Raw genomic sequence first — 19,351 nt, forward strand, 5'->3', positions numbered from 1 at the left:
GGATACAGAGACTGATACTGATACTCATACTGATACTGAAACTGATGATACTGATACGGATACTGATACTGATACTGATGATACTGATACTGATGATACTGCAACGGATAATACTGATACTGATACTGATACTGTAACTGATGATACTGATACTGATACTATTACGGATAATGATACGGATTCTGATACTGTTACTGAAACTGATACTGATACTGTTACTGATGATACTGTTACTGATACTGATACTAAAACTGATACTGATATTAATACTGATACTGATACTGATGATACTGATACTAATACTAATACAATACTGATACTGATACTGATGATACTGATGCTGATACTGATACTGATATTGATACTGATACTGAATCTGTTATGATACTGATACTGATACTGAATCTGTTATGATACTGATACTGATACTGATGATACTGATACTGATACTGATACTTAATATACTGATACTGATACTGAATCTGATACTGATACTTAATATACTGATACTGAGACTAATACTGATACTAATACTGATACTGATACTGATACTGTTACTGATGATACTGATTCTGATACTAATACTGATACTGATACTAATACTGTTACTGATACTGATACTGATGATACTTATACTAATACTGATACTGATACTGATACTGATACTGATACTGATCCTGATACTGATACTGATACTGATACTGATGATGATTCTTATACATACTGATACTTATACTGATACTGATACTGATACTGATTCTGATACTGATACTGATACTGATACTGATACTGATACTCATACTCATACTCATACTCATACTGATACTTATACTGATACTGATACTCATACTGAAACTGATACTGATACCGATACTGATACTGATACTGATACTGATACTGATACTGATCTTGATACTGATACTGATACTTAATATACTGATACTGAATCTGATCCTGATACTGATACTGATACTGATACTGATACTGATACTGATACTGATACTGATTCTGATACTGATACTGATACTGATACTCATACTCATACTCATACTCATACTGATACTTATACTGATACTGATACTCATACTGAAACTGATACTGATACCGATACTGATACTGATACTGATACTGATCTTGATACTGATACTGATACTTAATATACTGATACTGAATCTGATCCTGATACTGATACTAATACTGATACTGATACTGATACTGATAATAATATTGAAGATACTGATACTGATGATACTGATATTGATGATACTGAAACTGATAATACTGATACTGATACTGATACTGATACTCATACTGATACTGATACTAATACTGATACTGATACTGATACTAATACTGATACTGTTACTGATGATCCTGATACTGATACTAGTACTGATCCTGATACTGATACTGATACTTAATATACTGTTACTGATACTGAATCTGATACTGATACTGATACTAAAACTGATACTGACACTAATACTGATAATAATATTGAAGATACTGATACTGATCGTACTGATATTGATGATACTGAAACTGATAATACTGATACTGATACTGATACTTATACTGATACTGATGATCCTGATACTGATACTGATACTGATCTTGATACTGATACTGATACTTAATATACTGATACTGAATCTGATCCTGATACTGATACTAATACTGATACTGACACTAATACTGATAATAATATTGAAGATACTGATACTGATCGTACTGATATTGATGATACTGAAACTGATAATACTGATACTGATACTGATAACTATACTGATACTGATGATACTGATACTGATACTGATACTAATACTGATACTGATACTGATACTGATACTGTTACTGATACTGATACTGATGATACTGATACTGATACTAATACTGATACCGATACTGATACTTTTACTGATACTGATACTGATGATACTTATACTAATACTGATACTGATACTGATCCTGATACTGATACTGATACTGATACTGTTACTGATCATACTGATACTGATACTGATACTGATACTGATACTGATACTGATACTGATACTGATACTGATACTGTTACTGATGATACTGATACTTATAGTGATACTGATACTAAAACTGATACTGATACTGATGATGATTCTTATACATACTGATACTTATACTGATACTGATACTGATACTGATACTGATACTGATTCTGATACTGATACTGATACTGATACTGATACTCATACTCATACTCATACTCATACTGATACTTATACTGATACTGATACTCATACTGAAACTGATACTGATACCGATACTGATACTGATACTGATACTGATACTGATCTTGATACTGATACTGATACTTAATATACTGATACTGAATCTGATCCTGATACTGATACTGATACTGATACTGATACTGATACTCATACTCATACTCATACTCATACTGATACTTATACTGATAATGATACTCATACTGAAACTGATACTGATACCGATACTGATACTGATACTGATACTGATACTGATACTGATACTGATCTTGATACTGATACTGATACTTAATATACTGATACTGAATCTGATCCTGATACTGATACTAATACTGATACTGATACTGATACTGATAATAATATTGAAGATACTGATACTGATGATACTGATATTGATGTTACTGAAACTGATAATACTGATACTGATACTGATACTGATACTGATACTCATACTGATACTGATACTAATACTGATACTGATACCGATACTGATACTGATACTAATACTGATACTGTTACTGATGATACTGATACTGATACTGATACTGTTACTGATGATACTGATACTGATACTGATACTGATACTGAAACTGATACTGATACCGATACCGATACTGATACTGATACTGATACTGATACTGATACTGATACTGATTCTGATACTGATACTAATACTGATACTGATACTCATACTCATACTCATACTGATACTTATACTGATACTGATACTCATACTGAAACTGATACTGATACCGATACTGATACTGATACTGATACTGATACTGATCTTGATACTGATACTGATACTTAATATACTGATACTGAATCTGATCCTGATACTGATACTGATACTGATACTGATACTGATTCTGATACTGATACTGATACTGATACTCATACTCATACTCATACTCATACTGATACTTATACTGATACTGATACTCATACTGAAACTGATACTGATACCGATACTGATACTGATACTGATACTGATACTGATACTGATCTTGATACTGATACTGATACTTAATATACTGATACTGAATCTGATCCTGATACTGATACTAATACTGATACTGATACTGATACTGATAATAATATTGAAGATACTGATACTGATGATACTGATATTGATGATACTGAAACTGATAATACTGATACTGATACTGATACTGATACTCATACTGATACTGATACTAATACTTATACTGATACTGATACTAATACTGATACTGTTACTGATGATCCTGATACTGATACTAGTACTGATCCTGATACTGATACTGATACTTAATATACTGTTACTGATACTGAATCTGATACTGATACTTATACTAAAACTGATACTGACACTAATACTGATAATAATATTGAAGATACTGATACTGATCGTACTGATATTGATGATACTGAAACTGATAATACTGATACTGATACTGATACTTATACTGATACTGATGATCCTGATACTGATACTGATACTGATCTTGATACTGATACTGATACTTAATATACTGATACTGAATCTGAACCTGATACTGATACTAATACTGATACTGACACTAATACTGATAATAATATTGAAGATACTGATACTGATCGTACTGATACTGATACTGATACTTATACTGATACTGATGATACTGATACTGATACTGATACGGATTATGATAATACTGATAATACTAATACTGATACTGATACTAATACTGATACTGATACTGATACTGATACTGTTACTGATACTATGATACTGATACTGATACTAATACTGATACCGATACTGATACTGATACTAATACTGATACTGATACTGAAACTGAAACTGATACTGATACTGATACTGATAATAGTGATGCTGATACTGATACTGATACTGAATCTGATACTGATACTTTTACTGATACTGATACTGATAATGAATCTGATACTGATACTGACACTGATGATACTGATATTGATGATACTGAAACTGATAATACTGATACTGATACTGATACTGATACAGATGATGATACTAATACTGATACTGATAACGATCCTGATACTGATACTGATACTGATAATGATAATGATTCTGAAACGGATACAGAGACTGATACTGATACTCATACTGATACTGAAACTGATGATACTGATACGGATACTGATACTGATACTGATGATACTGATACTGATGATACTGCAACGGATAATACTGATACTGATACTGATACTGTAACTGATGATACTGATACTGATACTATTACTGATAATGATACGGATTCTGATACTGTTACTGAAACTGATACTGATACTGTTACTGATGATACTGTTACTGATACTGATACTAAAACTGATACTGATATTAATACTGATACTGATACTGATGATACTGATACTGATACTAATACTAATACTAATACTGATACTGATACTGATGATACTGATGCTGATACTGATACTGATATTGATACTGATACTGAATCTGTTATGATACTGATACTGATACTGAATCTGTTATGATACTGATACTGATACTGATGATACTGATACTGATACTGATACTTAATATACTGATACTGATACTGAATCTGATACTGATACTTAATATACTGATACTGAGACTAATACTGATACTAATACTGATACTGATACTGATACTGTTACTGATGATACTGATTCTGATACTAATACTGATACTGATACTAATACTGTTACTGATACTGATACTGATGATACTTATACTAATACTGATACTGATACTGATACTGATACTGATCCTGATACTGATACTGATACTGATACTGATGATGATTCTTATACATACTGATACTTATACTGATATTGATACTGATACTGATACTGATACTGATTCTGATACTGATACTGATACTGATACTGATACTGATACTCATACTCATACTCATACTCATACTGATACTTATACTGATACTGATACTCATACTGAAACTGATACTGATACCGATACTGATACTGATACTGATACTGATACTGATACTGATCTTGATACTGATACTGATACTTAATATACTGATACTGAATCTGATCCTGATACTGATACTGATACTGATACTGATACTGATACTGATACTGATTCTGATACTGATACTGATACTGATACTTAATATACTGTTACTGATACTGAATCTGATACTGATACTGATACTAAAACTGATACTGACACTAATACTGATAATAATATTGAAGATACTGATACTGATCGTACTGATATTGATGATACTGAAACTGATAATACTGATACTGATACTGATACTTATACTGATACTGATGATCCTGATACTGATACTGATACTGATCTTGATACTGATACTGATACTTAATATACTGATACTGAATCTGATCCTGATACTGATACTAATACTGATACTGACACTAATACTGATAATAATATTGAAGATACTGATACTGATCGTACTGATATTGATGATACTGAAACTGATAATACTGATACTGATACTGATAACTATACTGATACTGATGATACTGATACTGATACTAATACTGATACTGATACTGATACTGATACTGTTACTGATACTGATACTGATGATACTGATACTGATACTAATACTGATACCGATACTGATACTTTTACTGATACTGATACTGATGATACTTATACTAATACTGATACTGATACTGATCCTGATACTGATACTGATACTGATACTGTTACTGATCATACTGATACTGATACTGATACTGATACTGATACTGATACTGATACTGATACTGATACTGATACTGTTACTGATGATACTGATACTTATTGTGATACTGATACTAAAACTGATACTGATACTGATGATGATTCTTATACATACTGATACTTATACTGATACTGATACTGATACTGATACTGATACTGATTCTGATACTGATACTGATACTGATACTGATACTCATACTCATACTCATACTCATACTGATACTTATACTGATACTGATACTCATACTGAAACTGATACTGATACCGATACTGATACTGATACTGATACTGATACTGATCTTGATACTGATACTGATACTTAATATACTGATACTGAATCTGATCCTGATACTGATACTGATACTGATACTGATACTGATACTCATACTCATACTCATACTCATACTGATACTTATACTGATAATGATACTCATACTGAAACTGATACTGATACCGATACTGATACTGATACTGATACTGATACTGATACTGATACTGATCTTGATACTGATACTGATACTTAATATACTGATACTGAATCTGATCCTGATACTGATACTAATACTGATACTGATACTGATACTGATAATAATATTGAAGATACTGATACTGATGATACTGATATTGATGTTACTGAAACTGATAATACTGATACTGATACTGATACTGATACTGATACTCATACTGATACTGATACTAATACTGATACTGATACCGATACTGATACTGATACTAATACTGATACTGTTACTGATGATACTGATACTGATACTGATACTGTTACTGATGATACTGATACTGATACTGATACTGATACTGAAACTGATACTGATACCGATACCGATACTGATACTGATACTGATACTGATACTGATACTGATACTGATTCTGATACTGATACTAATACTGATACTGATACTCATACTCATACTCATACTGATACTTATACTGATACTGATACTCATACTGAAACTGATACTGATACCGATACTGATACTGATACTGATACTGATACTGATCTTGATACTGATACTGATACTTAATATACTGATACTGAATCTGATCCTGATACTGATACTGATACTGATACTGATACTGATTCTGATACTGATACTGATACTGATACTCATACTCATACTCATACTGATACTTATACTGATACTGATACTCATACTGAAACTGATACTGATACCGATACTGATACTGATACTGATACTGATACTGATACTGATCTTGATACTGATACTGATACTTAATATACTGATACTGAATCTGATCCTGATACTGATACTAATACTGATACTGATACTGATACTGATAATAATATTGAAGATACTGATACTGATGATACTGATATTGATGATACTGAAACTGATAATACTGATACTGATACTGATACTGATACTCATACTGATACTGATACTAATACTTATACTGATACTGATACTAATACTGATACTGTTACTGATGATCCTGATACTGATACTAGTACTGATCCTGATACTGATACTGATACTTAATATACTGTTACTGATACTGAATCTGATACTGATACTTATACTAAAACTGATACTGACACTAATACTGATAATAATATTGAAGATACTGATACTGATCGTACTGATATTGATGATACTGAAACTGATAATACTGATACTGATACTGATACTTATACTGATACTGATGATCCTGATACTGATACTGATACTGATCTTGATACTGATACTGATACTTAATATACTGATACTGAATCTGAACCTGATACTGATACTAATACTGATACTGACACTAATACTGATAATAATATTGAAGATACTGATACTGATCGTACTGATACTGATACTGATACTTATACTGATACTGATGATACTGATACTGATACTGATACGGATTATGATAATACTGATAATACTAATACTGATACTGATACTAATACTGATACTGATACTGATACTGATACTGTTACTGATACTATGATACTGATACTGATACTAATACTGATACCGATACTGATACTGATACTAATACTGATACTGATACTGAAACTGAAACTGATACTGATACTGATACTGATAATAGTGATGCTGATACTGATACTGATACTGAATCTGATACTGATACTTTTACTGATACTGATACTGATAATGAATCTGATACTGATACTGACACTGATGATACTGATATTGATGATACTGAAACTGATAATACTGATACTGATACTGATACTGATACAGATGATGATACTAATACTGATACTGATAACGATCCTGATACTGATACTGATACTGATAATGATAATGATTCTGAAACGGATACAGAGACTGATACTGATACTCATACTGATACTGAAACTGATGATACTGATACGGATACTGATACTGATACTGATGATACTGATACTGATGATACTGCAACGGATAATACTGATACTGATACTGATACTGTAACTGATGATACTGATACTGATACTATTACTGATAATGATACGGATTCTGATACTGTTACTGAAACTGATACTGATACTGTTACTGATGATACTGTTACTGATACTGATACTAAAACTGATACTGATATTAATACTGATACTGATACTGATGATACTGATACTGATACTAATACTAATACTAATACTGATACTGATACTGATGATACTGATGCTGATACTGATACTGATATTGATACTGATACTGAATCTGTTATGATACTGATACTGATACTGAATCTGTTATGATACTGATACTGATACTGATGATACTGATACTGATACTGATACTTAATATACTGATACTGATACTGAATCTGATACTGATACTTAATATACTGATACTGAGACTAATACTGATACTAATACTGATACTGATACTGATACTGTTACTGATGATACTGATTCTGATACTAATACTGATACTGATACTAATACTGTTACTGATACTGATACTGATGATACTTATACTAATACTGATACTGATACTGATACTGATACTGATCCTGATACTGATACTGATACTGATACTGATGATGATTCTTATACATACTGATACTTATACTGATATTGATACTGATACTGATACTGATACTGATTCTGATACTGATACTGATACTGATACTGATACTGATACTCATACTCATACTCATACTCATACTGATACTTATACTGATACTGATACTCATACTGAAACTGATACTGATACCGATACTGATACTGATACTGATACTGATACTGATACTGATCTTGATACTGATACTGATACTTAATATACTGATACTGAATCTGATCCTGATACTGATACTGATACTGATACTGATACTGATACTGATACTGATTCTGATACTGATACTGATACTGATACTCATACTCATACTCATACTCATACTGATACTTATACTGATACTGATACTCATACTGATACTGATACTGATACCGATACTGATACTGATACTGATACTGATCTTGATACTGATACTGATACTGATCTTGATACTGATACTGATACTTAATATACTGATACTGAATCTGATCCTGATACTGATACTAATACTGATACTGATACTGATACTGATAATAATATTGAAGATACTGATACTGATGATACTGATATTGATGATACTGAAACTGATAATACTGATACTGATACTGATACTGATACTCATACTGATACTGATACTAATACTGATACTGATACTGATACTAATACTGATACTGTTACTGATGATCCTGATACTGATACTAGTACTGATCCTGATACTGATACTGATACTTAATATACTGTTACTGATACTGAATCTGATACTGATACTGATACTAAAACTGATACTGACACTAATACTGATAATAATATTGAAGATACTGATACTGATCGTACTGATATTGATGATACTGAAACTGATAATACTGATACTGATACTGATACTTATACTGATACTGATGATCCTGATACTGATACTGATACTGATCTTGATACTGATACTGATACTTAATATACTGATACTGAATCTGTTCCTGATACTGATACTAATACTGATACTGACACTAATACTGATAATAATATTGAAGATACTGATACTGATCGTACTGATATTGATGATACTGAAACTGATAATACTGATACTGATACTGATACCTATACTGATACTGATGATACTGATACTGATACTAATACTGATACTGATACTGATACTGATACTGTTACTGATACTGATACTGATGATACTGATACTGATACTAATACTGATACCGATACTGATACTGATACTAATACTGATACTGATACTGAAACTGAAACTGATACTGATACTGATACTGATAATAGTGATGCTGATACTGATACTGATACTGAATCTGATACTGATACTTTTACTGATACTGATACTGATAATGAATCTGATACTGATACTGACACTGATGATACTGATATTGATGATACTGAAACTGATAATACTGATACTGATACTGATACTGATACTGATGATGATACTAATACTGATACTGATAACGATCCTGATACTGATACTGATACTGATAATGATAATGATTCTGAAACGGATACAGAGACTGATACTGATACTCATACTGATACTGAAACTGATGATACTGATACGGATACTGATACTGATACTGATGATACTGATACTGATGATACTGCAACGCATAATACTGATACTGATGATGATACTAATACTGATACTGATAACGATCCTGATACTGATACTGATACTGATACTGATACTGATAATGATAATGATTCTGAAACGGATACAGAGACTGATACTGATACTCATACTGATACTGTAACTGATGATACTGATACTGATACTATTACTGATAATGATACGGATTCTGATACTGTTACTGAAACTGATACTGATACTGTTACTGATGATACTGTTACTGATACTGATACTAAAACTGATACTGATATTAATACTGATACTGATACTGATGATACTGATACTGATACTAATACTAATACTAATACTGATACTGATACTGATGATACTGATGCTGATACTGATACTGATATTGATACTGATACTGAATCTGTTATGATACTGATACTGATACTGAATCTGTTATGATACTGATACTGATACTGATTATACTGATACTGATACTGATACTTAATATACTGATACTGAGACTAATACTGATACTAATACTGATACTGATACTGATACTGTTACTGATGATACTGATTCTGACACTAATACTGATACTGATACTAATACTGTTACTGATACTGATACTGATGATACTTATACTAATACTGATACTGATACTGATACTAATACTGATGATGATTCTTATACATACTGATACTTATACTGATACTGATACTGATACTGATACTGATACTGATTCTGATACTGATACTGATACTGATACTGATACTCATACTCATACTCATACTCATACTCATAATGATACTTATACTGATACTGATACTCATACTGAAACTGATACTGATACCGATACTGATACTGATACTGATACTGATACTGATACTGATACTGATCTTGATACTGATACTGATACTTAATATACTGATACTGAATCTGATCCTGATACTGATACTGATACTGATACTGATACTGATTCTGATACTGATACTGATACTCATACTCATACTCATACTCATACTCATACTGATACTTATACTGATACTGATACTCATACTGAAACTGATACTGATACCGATACTGATACTGATACTGATCTTGATACTGATACTGATACTTAATATACTGATACTGAATCTGATCCTGATACTGATACTAATACTGATACTGATACTGATACTGATAATAATATTGAAGATACTGAACCTGATGATACTGATATTGATGATACTGAAACTGATAATACTGATACTGATACTCATACTGATACTCATACTGATACTGATACTAATACTGATACTGATACTGATACTAATACTGATACTGTTACTGATAATCCTGATACTGATACTAGTACTGATCCTGATACTGATACTGATACTTAATATACTGTTACTGATACTGAATCTGATACTGATACTGATACTAAAACTGATACTGACACTAATACTGATAATAATATTGAAGATACTGATACTGATCGTACTGATATTGATGATACTGAAACTGATAATACTGATACTGATACTGATACTTATACTGATACTGATGATCCTGATACTGATACTGATACTGATCTTGATACTGATACTGATACTTAATATACTGATACTGAATCTGATCCTGATACTGATACTAATACTGATACTGACACTAATACTGATAATAATATTGAAGATACTGATACTGATCGTACTGATATTGATGATACTGAAACTGATAATACTGATACTGATACTGATACCTATACTGATACTGATGATACTGATACTGATACTGATACTGATTATGATAAAACTGATAATACTGATAATACTAATACTGTTACTGATACTAATACTGATACTGATACTGATACTAATACTGTTAGTGATACTGATACTGATGATACTTATACTGATACTAATACTGATACCGATACTGATACTGATACTAATACTGATACTGATACTGAAACTGAAACTGATACTGATACTGATACTGATAATAGTGATGCTGATACTGATACTGATACTGAATCTGATACTGATACTTTTACTGATACTGATACTGATAATGAATCTGATACTGATACTGACACTGATGATACTGATATTGATGATACTGAAACTGATAATACTGATACTGATACTGATACTGATGATGATACTAATACTGATACTGATAACGATCCTGATACTGATACTGATACTGATAATGATTCTGAAACGGATACAGAGACTGATACTGATACTCATACTGATACTGAAACTGATAATACTGATACTGATACTGATACTGCTACTGATGATACTGATACTGATGATACTGCAACGGATAATACTGATACTGATACTGATACTGTAACTGATACTACTGATACTGATACTATTACTGATAATGATACGGATTCTGATACTGTTACTGAAACTGATACTGATACTGTTACTGATGATACTGTTACTGATACTGATACTAAAACTGATACTGATACTGATACTGATATTAATACTGATACTGATACTGATACTGATACTTAATATACTGATACTGATACTAATACTGATATTTTTGATACTGATACTGATACTAATACTGATACTGAAACTGAGACTGATACTGATACTGATACTGATGATACTGATCCTGATACTGATACTTAATATTATGATACTGATACTGATGATACTTATACATACTGATACTTATACTGATACTGATACTGATACTGATACTGATACAGATACCGATACTGTTACTGATACTGATACTGATACTGATACTGATTCTGATACTGATACTGATACTAATACTCATACTCATACTCATACTCATACTCATACTGATACTGATACTGATACTGATACTGATACTGATACTGATACTGATACTGAAACTGATACTGAAACCGATACTGATACTGATACTGAATCTGATACTGATACTTAATATACTGATACTGAGACTAATACTGATACTAATACTGATACTGATACTGATACTGTTACTGATGATACTGATTCTGATACTAATACTGATTCTGATACTAATACTGATACTGATACTGATACTGTTACTGATACTGATACTGATGATACTTATACTAATACTGATACTGATACTGATCCTGATACTGATACTGATACTGATACTGATACTGATACTGATTCTGATACTGATACTGATACTGATACTGATACTCATACTCATACTCATACTCATACTGATACTTATACTGATACTGATACTCATACTGAAACTGATACTGATACCGATACTGATACTGATACTGATACTGATACTCATACTGATACTGATCTTGATACTGATACTGATACTTAATATACTGATACTGAATCTGATCCTGATACTGATACTGATACTGATACTGATACTGATACTGATTCTGATACTGATACTGATACTGATACTCATACTCATACTCATACTGATACTTATACTGATACTGATACTCATACTGAAACTGATACTGATACCGATACTGATACTGATACAAATACTGATCTTGATACTGATACTGATACTTAATATACTGATACTGAATCTGATCCTGATACTGATACTAATACTGATACTGATACTGATACTGATAATAATATTGAAGATACTGATACTGATGATACTGATATTGATGATACTGAAACTGATAATACTGATACTGATACTGATACTGATACGCATACTGATACTGATACTAATACTGATACTGATACTGATACTAATACTGATACTGTTACTGATGATCCTGATACTGATACTAGTACTGATCCTGATACTGATACTGATACTTAATATACTGTTACTGATACTGAATCTGATACTGATACTGATACTAAAACTGATACTGACACTAATACTGATAATAATATTGAAGATACTGATACTGATCGTACTGATATTGATGATACTGAAACTGATAATACTGATACTGATACTGATACTTATACTGATACTGATGATCCTGATACTGATACTGATACTGATCTTGATACTGATACTGATACTTAATATACTGATACTGAATCTGATCCTGATACTGATACTAATACTGATACTGACACTAATACTGATAATAATATTGAAGATACTGATACTGATCGTACTGATATTGATGATACTGAAACTGATAATACTGATACTGATACTGATAACTATACTGATACTGATGATACTGATACTGATACTGATACTAATACTGATACTGATACTGATACTGATACTGTTACTGATACTGATACTGATGATACTGATACTGATACTAATACTGATACCGATACTGATACTTTTACTGATACTGATACTGATGATACTTATACTAATACTGATACTGATACTGATCCTGATACTGATACTGATACTGATACTGTTACTGATCATACTGATACTGATACTGATACTGATACTGATACTGATACTGATACTGATACTGATACTGTTACTGATGATACTGATACTTATAGTGATACTGATACTAAAACTGATACTGATACTGATGATGATTCTTATACATACTGATACTTATACTGATACTGATACTGATACTGATACTGATACTGATTCTGATACTGATACTGATACTGATACTGATACTCATACTCATACTCATACTCATACTGATACTTATACTGATACTGATACTCATACTGAAACTGATACTGATACCGATACTGATACTGATACTGATACTGATACTGATACTGATCTTGATACTGATACTGATACTTAATATACTGATACTGAATCTGATCCTGATACTGATACTGATACTGATACTGATACTGATACTCATACTCATACTCATACTCATACTGATACTTATACTGATAATGATACTCATACTGAAACTGATACTGATACCGATACTGATACTGATACTGATACTGATACTGATACTGATACTGATCTTGATACTGATACTGATACTTAATATACTGATACTGAATCTGATCCTGATACTGATACTAATACTGATACTGATACTGATACTGATAATAATATTGAAGATACTGATACTGATGATACTGATATTGATGTTACTGAAACTGATAATACTGATACTGATACTGATACTGATACTCATACTGATACTGATACTAATACTGATACTGATACCGATACTGATACTGATACTAATACTGATACTGTTACTGATGATACTGATACTGATACTGATACTGTAACTGATGATACTGATACTGATACTGATACTGATACTGAAACTGATACTGATACCGATACCGATACTGATACTGATACTGATACTGATACTGATACTGATACTGATTCTGATACTGATACTAATACTGATACTGATACTCATACTCATACTCATACTGATACTTATACTGATACTGATACTCATACTGAAACTGATACTGATACCGATACTGATACTGATACTGATACTGATACTGATCTTGATACTGATACTGATACTTAATATACTGATACTGAATCTGATCCTGATACTGATACTGATACTGATACTGATACTGATTCTGATACTGATACTGATACTGATACTCATACTCATACTCATACTCATACTGATACTTATACTGATACTGATACTCATACTGAAACTGATACTGATACCGATACTGATACTGATACTGATACTGATACTGATACTGATCTTGATACTGATACTGATACTTAATATACTGATACTGAATCTGATCCTGATACTGATACTAATACTGATACTGATACTGATACTGATAATAATATTGAAGATACTGATACTGATGATACTGATATTGATGATACTGAAACTGATAATACTGATACTGATACTGATACTGATACTCATACTGATACTGATACTAATACTTATACTGATACTGATACTAGTACTGATCCTGATACTGATACTGATACTTAATATACTGTTACTGATACTGAATCTGATACTGATACTGATACTAAAACTGATACTGACACTAATACTGATAATAATATTGAAGATACTGATACTGATCGTACTGATATTGATGATACTGAAACTGATAATACTGATACTGATACTGATACTTATACTGATACTGATGATCCTGATACTGATACTGATACTGATCTTGATACTGATACTGATACTTAATATACTGATACTGAATCTGAACCTGATACTGATACTAATACTGATACTGACACTAATACTGATAATAATATTGAAGATACTGATACTGATCGTACTGATACTGATACTGATACTTATACTGATACTGATGATACTGATACTGATACTGATACGGATTATGATAATACTGATAATACTAATACTGATACTGATACTAATACTGATACTGATACTGATACTGATACTGTTACTGATACTATGATACTGATACTGATACTAATACTGATACCGATACTGATACTGATACTAATACTGATACTGATACTGAAACTGAAACTGATACTGATACTGATACTGATAATAGTGATGCTGATACTGATACTGATACTGAATCTGATACTGATACTTTTACTGATACTGATACTGATAATGAATCTGATACTGATACTGACACTGATGATACTGATATTGATGATACTGAAACTGATAATACTGATACTGATACTGATACTGATACAGATGATGATACTAATACTGATACTGATAACGATCCTGATACTGATACTGATACTGATAATGATAATGATTCTGAAACGGATACAGAGACTGATACTGATACTCATACTGATACTGAAACTGATGATACTGATACGGATACTGATACTGATACTGATGATACTGATACTGATGATACTGCAACGGATAATACTGATACTGATACTGATACTGTTACTGATGATACTGTTACTGATACTGATACTAAAACTGATACTGATATTAATACTGATACTGATACTGATGATACTGATACTGATACTAATACTAATACTAATACTGATACTGATACTGATGATACTGATGCTGATACTGATACTGATATTGATACTGATACTGAATCTGTTATGATACTGATACTGATACTGAATCTGTTATGATACTGATACTGATACTGATGATACTGATACTGATACTGATACTTAATATACTGATACTGATACTGAATCTGATACTGATACTTAATATACTGATACTGAGACTAATACTGATACTAATACTGATACTGATACTGATACTGTTACTGATGATACTGATTCTGATACTAATACTGATACTGATACTAATACTGTTACTGATACTGATACTGATGATACTTATACTAATACTGATACTGATACTGATACTGATACTGATCCTGATGCTGATACTGATACTGATACTGATGATGATTCTTATACATACTGATACTTATACTGATATTGATACTGATACTGATACTGATACTGATTCTGATACTGATACTGATACTGATACTGATACTGATACTCATACTCATACTCATACTCATACTGATACTTATACTGATACTGATACTCATACTGAAACTGATACTGATACCGATACTGATACTGATACTGATACTGATACTGATACTGATCTTGATACTGATACTGATACTTAATATACTGATACTGAATCTGATCCTGATACTGATACTGATACTGATACTGATACTGATTCTGATACTGATACTGATACTGATACTCATACTCATACTGATACTTATACTGATACTGATACTCATACTGATACTGATACTGATACCGATACTGATACTGATACTGATACTGATCTTGATACTGATACTGATACTGATCTTGATACTGATACTGATACTTAATATACTGATACTGAATCTGATCCTGATACTGATACTAATACTGATACTGATACTGATACTGATAATAATATTGAAGATACTGATACTGATGATACTGATATTGATGATACTGAAACTGATAATACTGATACTGATACTGATACTGATACTCATACTGATACTGATACTAATACTGATACTGATACTGATACTAATACTGATACTGTTACTGATGATCCTGATACTGATACTAGTACTGATCCTGATACTGATACTGATACTTAATATACTGTTACTGATACTGAATCTGATACTGATACTGATACTAAAACTGATACTGACACTAATACTGATAATAATATTGAAGATACTGATACTGATCGTACTGATATTGATGATACTGAAACTGATAATACTGATACTGATACTGATACTTATACTGATACTGATGATCCTGATACTGATACTGATACTGATCTTGATACTGATACTGATACTTAATATACTGATACTGAATCTGATCCTGATACTGATACTAATACTGATACTGACACTAATACTGATAATAATATTGAAGATACTGATACTGATCGTACTGATATTGATGATACTGAAACTGATAATACTGATACTGATACTGATACCTATACTGATACTGATGATACTGATACTGATACTAATACTGATACTGATACTGATACTGATACTGTTACTGATACTGATACTGATGATACTGATACTGATACTAATACTGATACCGATACTGATACTGATACTAATACTGATACTGATACTGAAACTGAAACTGATACTGATACTGATACTGATAATAGTAATGCTGATACTGATACTGATACTGAATCTGATACTGATACTTTTACTGATACTGATACTGATAATGAATCTGATACTGATACTGACACTGATGATACTGATATTGATGATACTGAAACTGATAATACTGATACTGATACTGATACTGATACTGATGATGATACTAA

Source organism: Macrosteles quadrilineatus, unplaced genomic scaffold (genome assembly GCF_028750875.1).
Source record: "Macrosteles quadrilineatus isolate MER2022 unplaced genomic scaffold, UCM_ALF_1.0 Scaffold_16__1_contigs__length_3527350, whole genome shotgun sequence".
Taxonomy (NCBI): Eukaryota; Metazoa; Arthropoda; class Insecta; order Hemiptera; family Cicadellidae; genus Macrosteles; species Macrosteles quadrilineatus.